The sequence below is a fragment of the Salarias fasciatus genome, chromosome 4, assembly GCF_902148845.1.
Source record: "Salarias fasciatus chromosome 4, fSalaFa1.1, whole genome shotgun sequence".
Classification (NCBI taxonomy): Eukaryota; Metazoa; Chordata; class Actinopteri; order Blenniiformes; family Blenniidae; genus Salarias; species Salarias fasciatus.
Window position 1 is genome coordinate 24883632 of NC_043748.1, and position 8300 is coordinate 24891931.

At 46.0% G+C, this 8300-nt stretch overlaps 1 long non-coding RNA gene across 1 annotated transcript; it reads left to right on the forward strand.

Annotated features, from left to right (window-relative positions):
• The first annotated feature begins 2040 nt into the window (after window positions 1–2040).
• Window positions 2041–2694, forward strand: LOC115386465 (uncharacterized). The gene is made up of 3 exons (XR_003931303.1): window positions 2041–2106; window positions 2194–2258; window positions 2617–2694. It is a non-coding gene; the product is annotated as an uncharacterized LOC115386465 (long non-coding RNA).
• The last annotated feature ends 5606 nt before the right edge of the window (window positions 2695–8300 follow it).

Genomic DNA, 8300 nt, shown 5'->3' on the forward strand with positions numbered 1-8300 from the left:
CGTCACGAACAGGATCCTACGAGTGGAATCCGGCGGAGGACAGAGACCTGGTGATTGGCCATCCTGCGGACAAATTGCTGCAGCCCCGCCGCCATTGACGGACTCTATGGGGACCGGGTCTGAGCCTACCGTCCGGACCACCGCTAGGATCCACGAACTGGTTTCCCTCCTTTTCGGGGAAACTCCTACAAGCACCCGGTGAGTTCTTTCCATATTGGACTGGTTGGAGGGCGAGTGACTGATGTAGTGCCGGTCACTATAATACACAGCATAAAACTTCAATCCTCCCAGAGTGTTTAGTGTTTGGAGTGGGAGAGAGATTGGAGAGGGTTTTTTAGCACTTTTGCACCCTCGGGTCTGGGCTGGGACCGTAGAGGCGAAAAGGCCGTTGGAGACGTCCAATTGAAAATGGGTAACAGATCTGTTAAAGAGAAGAGTCCTCCAGACACCCCAATATGTAATGACATGTCAGGAAAGTATGGGCCCGAGTGTGTGGGACGTGTGAGAGAATTGAGTGAATGGTTTGGGTTCCCCAAAGGGGGGAAGTTTGAGCATGAGACAGTGACTGGTTCTGCTAAAATGTTTACCGGGAAACAGGAAAACCAGGGATAAAAAGAAGATTGAGAAGTCACTTTTGATGAGTGAAGCTGGAAGCAGAGGTAGAAAGCAGAGGGACATCCGCTTAGGGAGAGAACAGGGAGAGAAAACATCATGAGGGACATGAAAGGGTTTTACTACAGATACAGGTGTCTCCGTGCCATCTGCTCTCTTTCGAGGTTGATTCGTACTGGACATCGGATGTGTGAGGAAAGTGACTGGACTCCTCCCCTTCAAAGATCCATCCAACCACCATGGCCTCTGCTCTACTCTACTCCCACCCTCTCTGACGTGTCGAACTCCACCTCTGCATCGGCTTCCTGCTGAAGGAGTGGTCTGGTCTGTCAGACACTCCCAACACATCGGCGCTGGAAAGCACCACCTCCTGGATGAACGATGGAAGTAAAAACCGAGCCAACAGCACAACATCATTCATGGTTCTTCCGAAGCAACTCTCCTCAGGGCTCAAGCTACAAGCACCACCCTGAGGGGGACGGAGGACGCCAGGGTGAGGCTGGTGGACAGACTGGACACTGGGTCCATGACTGCCCACATAAGAACTGTGGACATGGACGATGGTGTGGAGAACCAGGCAGAGGAGCACAAGAAGGGGGGACACCGGGTCACGTTGAATTCTTATCCAACTGACGGAGGAAATTCTGACTGAGAAGATGAAATCACCACGCACTGATGGCATGGGTGACGTACGCAAAATAACACACAACCCGCTAACCGCAATGAAGAAGCGCTTTGCACTGACACACAGCTTGCACAGGGTCAGGATAGAGTAGCAGAGCTTGAAAAGAATACAAAAAAACAACACATTGATTAATTGTATTTCATGCACAATTACTGATGTACATCTGAGGTTTCCCATGCTCACGCTCAAGATAACACGGAAATCTGTGGGATTTTTATTTTAGTTTATTTTTATAAACTTGGTTGATTCTGGGACGGTGAATTGGATGTTGACTCCTGGTGATAGAAGAAAGCTTTCCATGTCCACTGAGATGCGACATGTTCTTATTGTCTAAACTTTGCCCGATGACTCTGATTGACAGACAGTCGATGATCAAACTGGAGATGGTGCTCACATCAACCGCAAATTTAAAACTTCAGACAAACCCCAGTGCATATTATATGCACTGTGCATACAGGACGTGATGTTGACTATGAACAATGTTTTTTTCCAGGACTTTGACAGTGATTTGACTATATCAACGTTTTTTTAACAGGACTCAGTGCGCAGCGTCTGTATGTCTGTCTACTGTCCAGATGTCTTTGTCGTTGGAGTCATATTCTAATCGCAATAATCTTGGGATTGTTTCAGTGTTTCAGAAAAAGGTTTTAACATTGCTTCTTGAGCTTCGGGATAAGGATTCTCAGCTTCGGGATAAGGATTCCCAGCACACGTCGGCACGCGTCAGGAACATCGTCAGGATGGAGACCATGGAGCAGTTTGACGAGGAGGAGGAGCATCTCACTGACGAGAGTAACTTTGAACACATGGTGGGTTTTTACAAATCTGAAAATGTCTAGTCAATAGCGTTGAAGTGAAGACATATTGCCGAGCACTTAGGATGCATATTCCAACAGGTGCAGCGTCTGGCTAGAGTAGGAGGAAGGGACCCAAAAGAGTGCGTCCGAAAAGTCCTTGACAGGTGTGTTTATGCTGACGGCTGGTAAACATTTCGCACACTGAACTGATCTATATACCTGCTTCCTAACCATTGGGCTACAACTGCCAGCTACACAGCAGTATTGCCAGCTATGTATTTCAAGTTATTATTAGTAGTCAACTATGCTAGAAGGAACTTGAAGTATGTAATTGGTAATATTTAAGTAGCTGGTAGCTGTAGTGTCATGGCTAGGGAGCAGATCTGCAGATTGTTAATTTGCATGTTCAAAATATTTTAAGTGACTGTAAATTTCTAACATGCTTGTAATGCCCTCAAAGTCTGTCAGCCAAAAAGTATTATAAGTTGTGTTCCTAATTTTTTTTTTTTTTTTTTTGTAAAGGCTGTTCTCGAACACCCTAATGGCGCAATTTAATATGATGGGCAAGGGCCACAAGGACAAAAGAGCTTTAAGGGGCACAAGAATCTTTAAGGCAATACAAGGTAAGTCCATATCTACCTAATAATGCAGCAAATCTCTGTCTTTAGTGTCTTACACCTATCTCCACTGAATGATCTACAATTTGGAGGGTGCATTCCCTGTAGTATTGCGGGTTGCAGTGCAGTTTCAAGCTGTTACGACATACAGCACCAAAGATATTAGACAAATCCAATATAAATCGCAATATACCCATTTTGCATACAATCCCTCCCCCTTGCGAAAGTAGAATGTGGGAAAACGATGGGTCACTGGGGTATTTACTTCTTCCTGTAGTTTTTGACAGTAGCCATTGAATTTATTTCTATCGTCCTCATTTCGCTTGCAATTCAGTCGTTACAGTCTCCAATAGGAAGTTCAACAACAGCTACAAGTTTCTCCTTAGCTTTGTTTTCCTCATACTTTCCTCTGACAAGTGACAATTGTTCTAGGTGAAATCCATTTGCAAACATGACTTTCCCTCATGACTGACAGGAACAGGGACTGCAGCTCCATACCAGTAGCGGCCGGTGGAGGTGGCGGGAGCGCTTGTTTCCATACCCGCGCATTCCAGGCTGGCAGTGTTGAGGAAACCAGTTTAGTAAAAATCATCGTTGCCTACCTGTTGTGTTGTTTGGAATGCGCCTTGAATGCGAAACGAGCACTCCCGTCAATGCAGAAGTGAATTAACACCGCACCGCCCGCGGCTGGCAATGTGGGTGGACAAAACAAGCTCTCTCACCACCTGCGCCCCACGCTACGGGCCGCTACTGCTCCATACCCAACTTGATGAACATATTTGGGTCAGTGATGTTTTAGTAGTAGGACAGCTTTGGTGTAGGCCTATACATAGGCCTAACACTTCTCTTATTTTCATTTGCACTAAAGACAATGTCTCATGTGCGCACGTGTCTGCTGTTGTCATATAATTCAAAACATTTTCTTCATCTTCCAGCTGACAGAAAACACAATACGGGCACAGGCTCTGCAGTAGTAATATTGTAGAATGAACTTTGGCTGCTTTCAAATTGGAAATGTACTTGTCTTTCACGTTACATCTGTCAGACAGACTAGTTGTACTGTTTTAATATTTGCTGATGCTTATTGATCCAGTATTGGATGCATGGGCATAGGGGATGACAGATTTCTTAAAGCTTGTGTCCGGATTTTCCATTCATTTCCAATGTATGTATCATTTTTCAACAGAGCTTAAATGTGTCAGTCTGGTTCGATACTTAACTATAATTTTGGCATAAAGCAATATAAAAATTTATTTATGAGCCCCGCCTTCGTCTCATAGACCCCCATGTCATCCAAAAATGCACTGGTCAGCGTCAGCCAATAGATTTCGAGCTTCCACCTTGTCATGCTGTCAATCAACATGTGCACGCAGCCAGAGAGCACGCGCACTCACCCAGCAGAGGAGAGTTAGCTACGCAGCAGCCGCCGCGCTCACCTCGGGTATATCCACTGTCTGCTGAACATCCGCTGTAGACAGCTAAATGTGTCGGATGCTGTAGGACTCGGAGGCTCTCTTTTTCACCCGACGGATAATTCGCGTGCACAATTAAAGGGGCGTGGCTTGGTCGCTCATGAAAGCAGAGGGAGGGCGGAACCTCGAGACGTTGGATTAAAAAAACCTCTCTCTTCCAAAACTCCGGACACGAGCTTTAATATCACTTGTCTTTTCTACTCTTGCAGAAGGAGTTATGAGGTTTGATAAGGCGGCAACAGAAGACCTCATCAAGCAAACCATCGCTGACCACCTGAAGCATGCGCCACAGAGACGTCCGAGAGTTTTATAAGGAGTCACACTTATGCTTTATGCTTCTGTTGCTATGGCCTGCTGTGTCAACCTCTCCTCCAGACGTGTTCTGCTCCGTTGGGAGCGGAGACGCGGAGACGTTCCGCGCGCGCAGCGCTTCCGCGTCCAGTGCGTCCCTGGCGTAACCTGTCCTCAGCGCTTTGTTTCTTCGTTTTTCTTTATTTGCACTACGCCAAGTTATGGCGCACTCACCGGTAAGTAAAGCCCCAAACATTCGTCTCCGTCATTCTGCAACGACGCTCCGTTCTTCTACGCGCGCACTGAACCAGGGCCAGTGCACGCCATTGACATGTACGCGCAGGGGGCAGGTCGAACGGCGGAGGGATTTGATTGGTTTAAAAAAAGGTGTCCCGTCAAGACGATTGGTTGCTGTTTTTCCCGTTTTACTCCTGCTGTCGATAGCGGATATTTTCCAAACTACTTTAAGAACACGCCATGAATTGTTTCCCATCGGGTCATAAAGATCATTTTAACCAGTATTTAAAAAATGTATCTCATTCAAATCGCCAACCCTAGCTTTAAAGCATGTGCAGATGGACAGCAGCTAGATATTGCTACAATACTTCCCACTCGCCTTAGTGGAGATGCTTTAGCATACTGGCTTTCACTGTCACCAAGAACACAACAGGACTATGATCAGTGCGTGGCAAAACTCAATGATGTTTTTGGCAGAAAGGAGTTTTTGCTTCATTTTCAAACTTTTGTGAATGCAAGACAGCGACTGCCCAAAGAACCATTGGAAGTTTTCGCTGCAGAAGTGACAAGACTGGTACTGGAAGCATTTCCCAACTATGGAGAGGCAGCCATTGCCATGGACCGCTTCAGAAGATTTGTTGCGGGACTTGACCCTGTGCTGCAATCCAAATGTCATGAACATGGTGCAGCTACACTCGAAGAGGCTTTGGCAGTGGCATGCAAATGTGAACGTGCTCATGAGGCTTTAAGATTCCTTCCGCCTCCATCCACAGTGAGTACCACACCATATGCTACACCTCCTGTGCCCAGAGAAGAGCCGCTGTCTGCTATGGTGTCTAGAGGTCGACCGATATAGGTTTTTTGGGGGCCGATGCTGATGCCGATGTTTTCCAAATTTGGGCAGCCGATGCCGATATGCATAGCCGATTTTTCCAATTTGATATTTAGGCTGATTTTTTAATAAAAATATATATATTTATCACATTTTTGTGAAATGCAGCAATTTCTGGGCAACTAAAAGAAATCTATAACAACAAGTCGTGTCCAGTCCTCTGAACATTTATTCAGCTTTCAAAACAATGAAATATGTTGTCTGAGTAAACACACAATGTAACAAGCAGTAGTAAAAATTCACACTCTTCTTAAAGTGTCAAAAAAGAAATTTAAACTTTAATGTAATTTGAACAAAAGCAGTCAGAAACAAGGCTGTAAAAAAGCCATACATACAAATAAAAACATAACTCCGGTCATGCATTATGTGGAGGAATTTGCGGGTGGCTAATACATACTTTAGAAAAAGCCCCATGATTGATTATTTACTCTCGCCATTTCCTCCTATTTACTTTGTCCTGTTGTTAAGTACAGTAGTGGTGTGTTTTCACCAACAGGGTTGAACACGCACAAGTAAAGTCAGCTCAGACCAGCTAATCTCTTACTGCTAACACTTATCACAAAGTAGCATTTGAAGTTAACAATATGCAGGGTTTCTGCCAGACCTTTTCAGTCCGGGCGCCCTGCCCACGCTAAATTGTGCAGCGACCGGACAACGGAGAAAAAGAAGAATAAAATAACTCTCCGACGGTCGAACACGGCAGTTAGCAGTGTTAGTACCGCGGCACGACGCGCTCCCCGGCCAAACTTTTTTTTCTGCAGTAAACACTGATAAGCTGCAGACTGGAGCCACAGAGCCACAAAAACGTTGAAATGTTCAACTAATCCATTCTCCATTGCAGATGCAACAGATGCAGGTTTTTCCCACAGCTTGGATTCCACCGGGCACGCTCCGCTCTGACGTAACTGAATGCAGCAGCGTGCCACAGGGGTCCTTTCTTGAGCGGCAGCTTTAGCTGCCCGCACATGTGCCTGATCAAAAATTGCGTCATTTTATACAACGGATCAAAAATCGACTTTTTAAAAGAAAATACGGCTGATGGCCGATGGATAAAAAATGTCCAAATATCGGCCTAGTATATCGGCCGGCCGATAAATCGGTCGACCTCTAATGGTGTCCACTAAAGATGAAAAGAGCCGAGCAGACCGCTCTGATGAACTTTTTGATGCAATAACAAAGCTTTCCAAAGATGTTCAGGCTCTGAAGCTGCATGTTGCGTCACAAGGACATCATGTGAGCCACTCCAGACACGACAACTACTCCAGAGATGATCGCGGCAGAGAGAGGGATCGACGCAGTCCATCGGTGTCTCCTGTTCGACATGCCCGCTCCTCCACACCAACCGACCACCGATCCAGCAGGTCGCACAGTGACTACAGCTTTTCCAGACATTCACCGGACCCCTCCTACAGCCGACGTCCTCGTGGGCCAGCATCATCGCCTCACCGCCAGGACCATCTCTACAGCTATGAGAGGTGCTCCCGTCCCCGCAGCCCAGAGAGATGGCACCGTCCACGTCGAGATGACAGGTCCTCACCATACCGTGACTACGACCATGACTCTACTCACGACTCAGGTAGGCACAGGTCCCCCTCTGCGCGTTCAGGCAGGGAAAGAGAACGACAGTTCGACAGGGATCAACGTGTGACCTTTAGCGACAGCTACGACAAACAGGGAAACGGATGGTAGCTGTAGTGGCTATTTGTCTAAAATGCAACAAAAATCAAAACTCAAACTTCAGACTGCCACTGGTGCACCGGGTCGTGGTTTACGCAGGCAAAAGAAATCATAATCCAACAAAATTCCAGTGAGGTTTGTCATGGTTTATTCTCCAAAGCAAGCAAACAATTGGAGCGATCACTTCCTGCTGCTTCTCTCGCGCTGGTAAAAAACCATAGCCCCACCCAGGTGCACCCTGATCCTCTGCCTGCAACCTCCTTAAATAACCTCCAAATGCAGGTGATACCAATTAACTCTACAAAAGCAAGCCTAACAGAAAATAATGTGCCAATTACCCAAACCAAACATGCAAAATAAACAAATAATAAATCTAAACAAAATAAACACTATATGAAATAACACAAACAAAACATAATTAAGAAAATATTCAGAAAATACTTAAAGACTAATAAATAGCTCTAACACTCCGGCCCCTAATTGTGTACAACCCACAATTACCATTACTTCTCAAAATGAGCTATTACCCCAACTAAACTATTAGCATAGCTATTCTGTAAGTGATTTCTCCTGGACGTCTGTTGGAAAAAACAAAAAAGAGAGAGCGAGAAAGAGAAGAAGAAAAGAGAAAGAGTGAGAGAGAGAGAGAGAGAGAGAGAGTTGGTCAATGATGCTAAGCTGCTGCCTCCAGCAGCAGACAGAGCTTTGTGGCAGGCCTCTCCAAGATGCTGGTCTTTGTTTGAAGGCGCACTGACCGAACCAGGCCCTGGGCATCTGTTTTCACTTCCAAAACTCTCCCCATCATCCACGATCCTCTTGGAGCCGTAGCATCTGCCACAAGAACTACATCTCCAGGAGTGAGATTTCTCCTTGGCCTAGCCCACTTCTGTCTCTCCTGCATTAGCGGCAGGTATTCAGAAATCCATCTTTTCCAGAAGAGTTCAGCCAGGTACTGCACTTGTTTCCATCTTCTTCTGACATACAGATCACCTGAGTCAAACAGACCTGGTGGCATGGTGG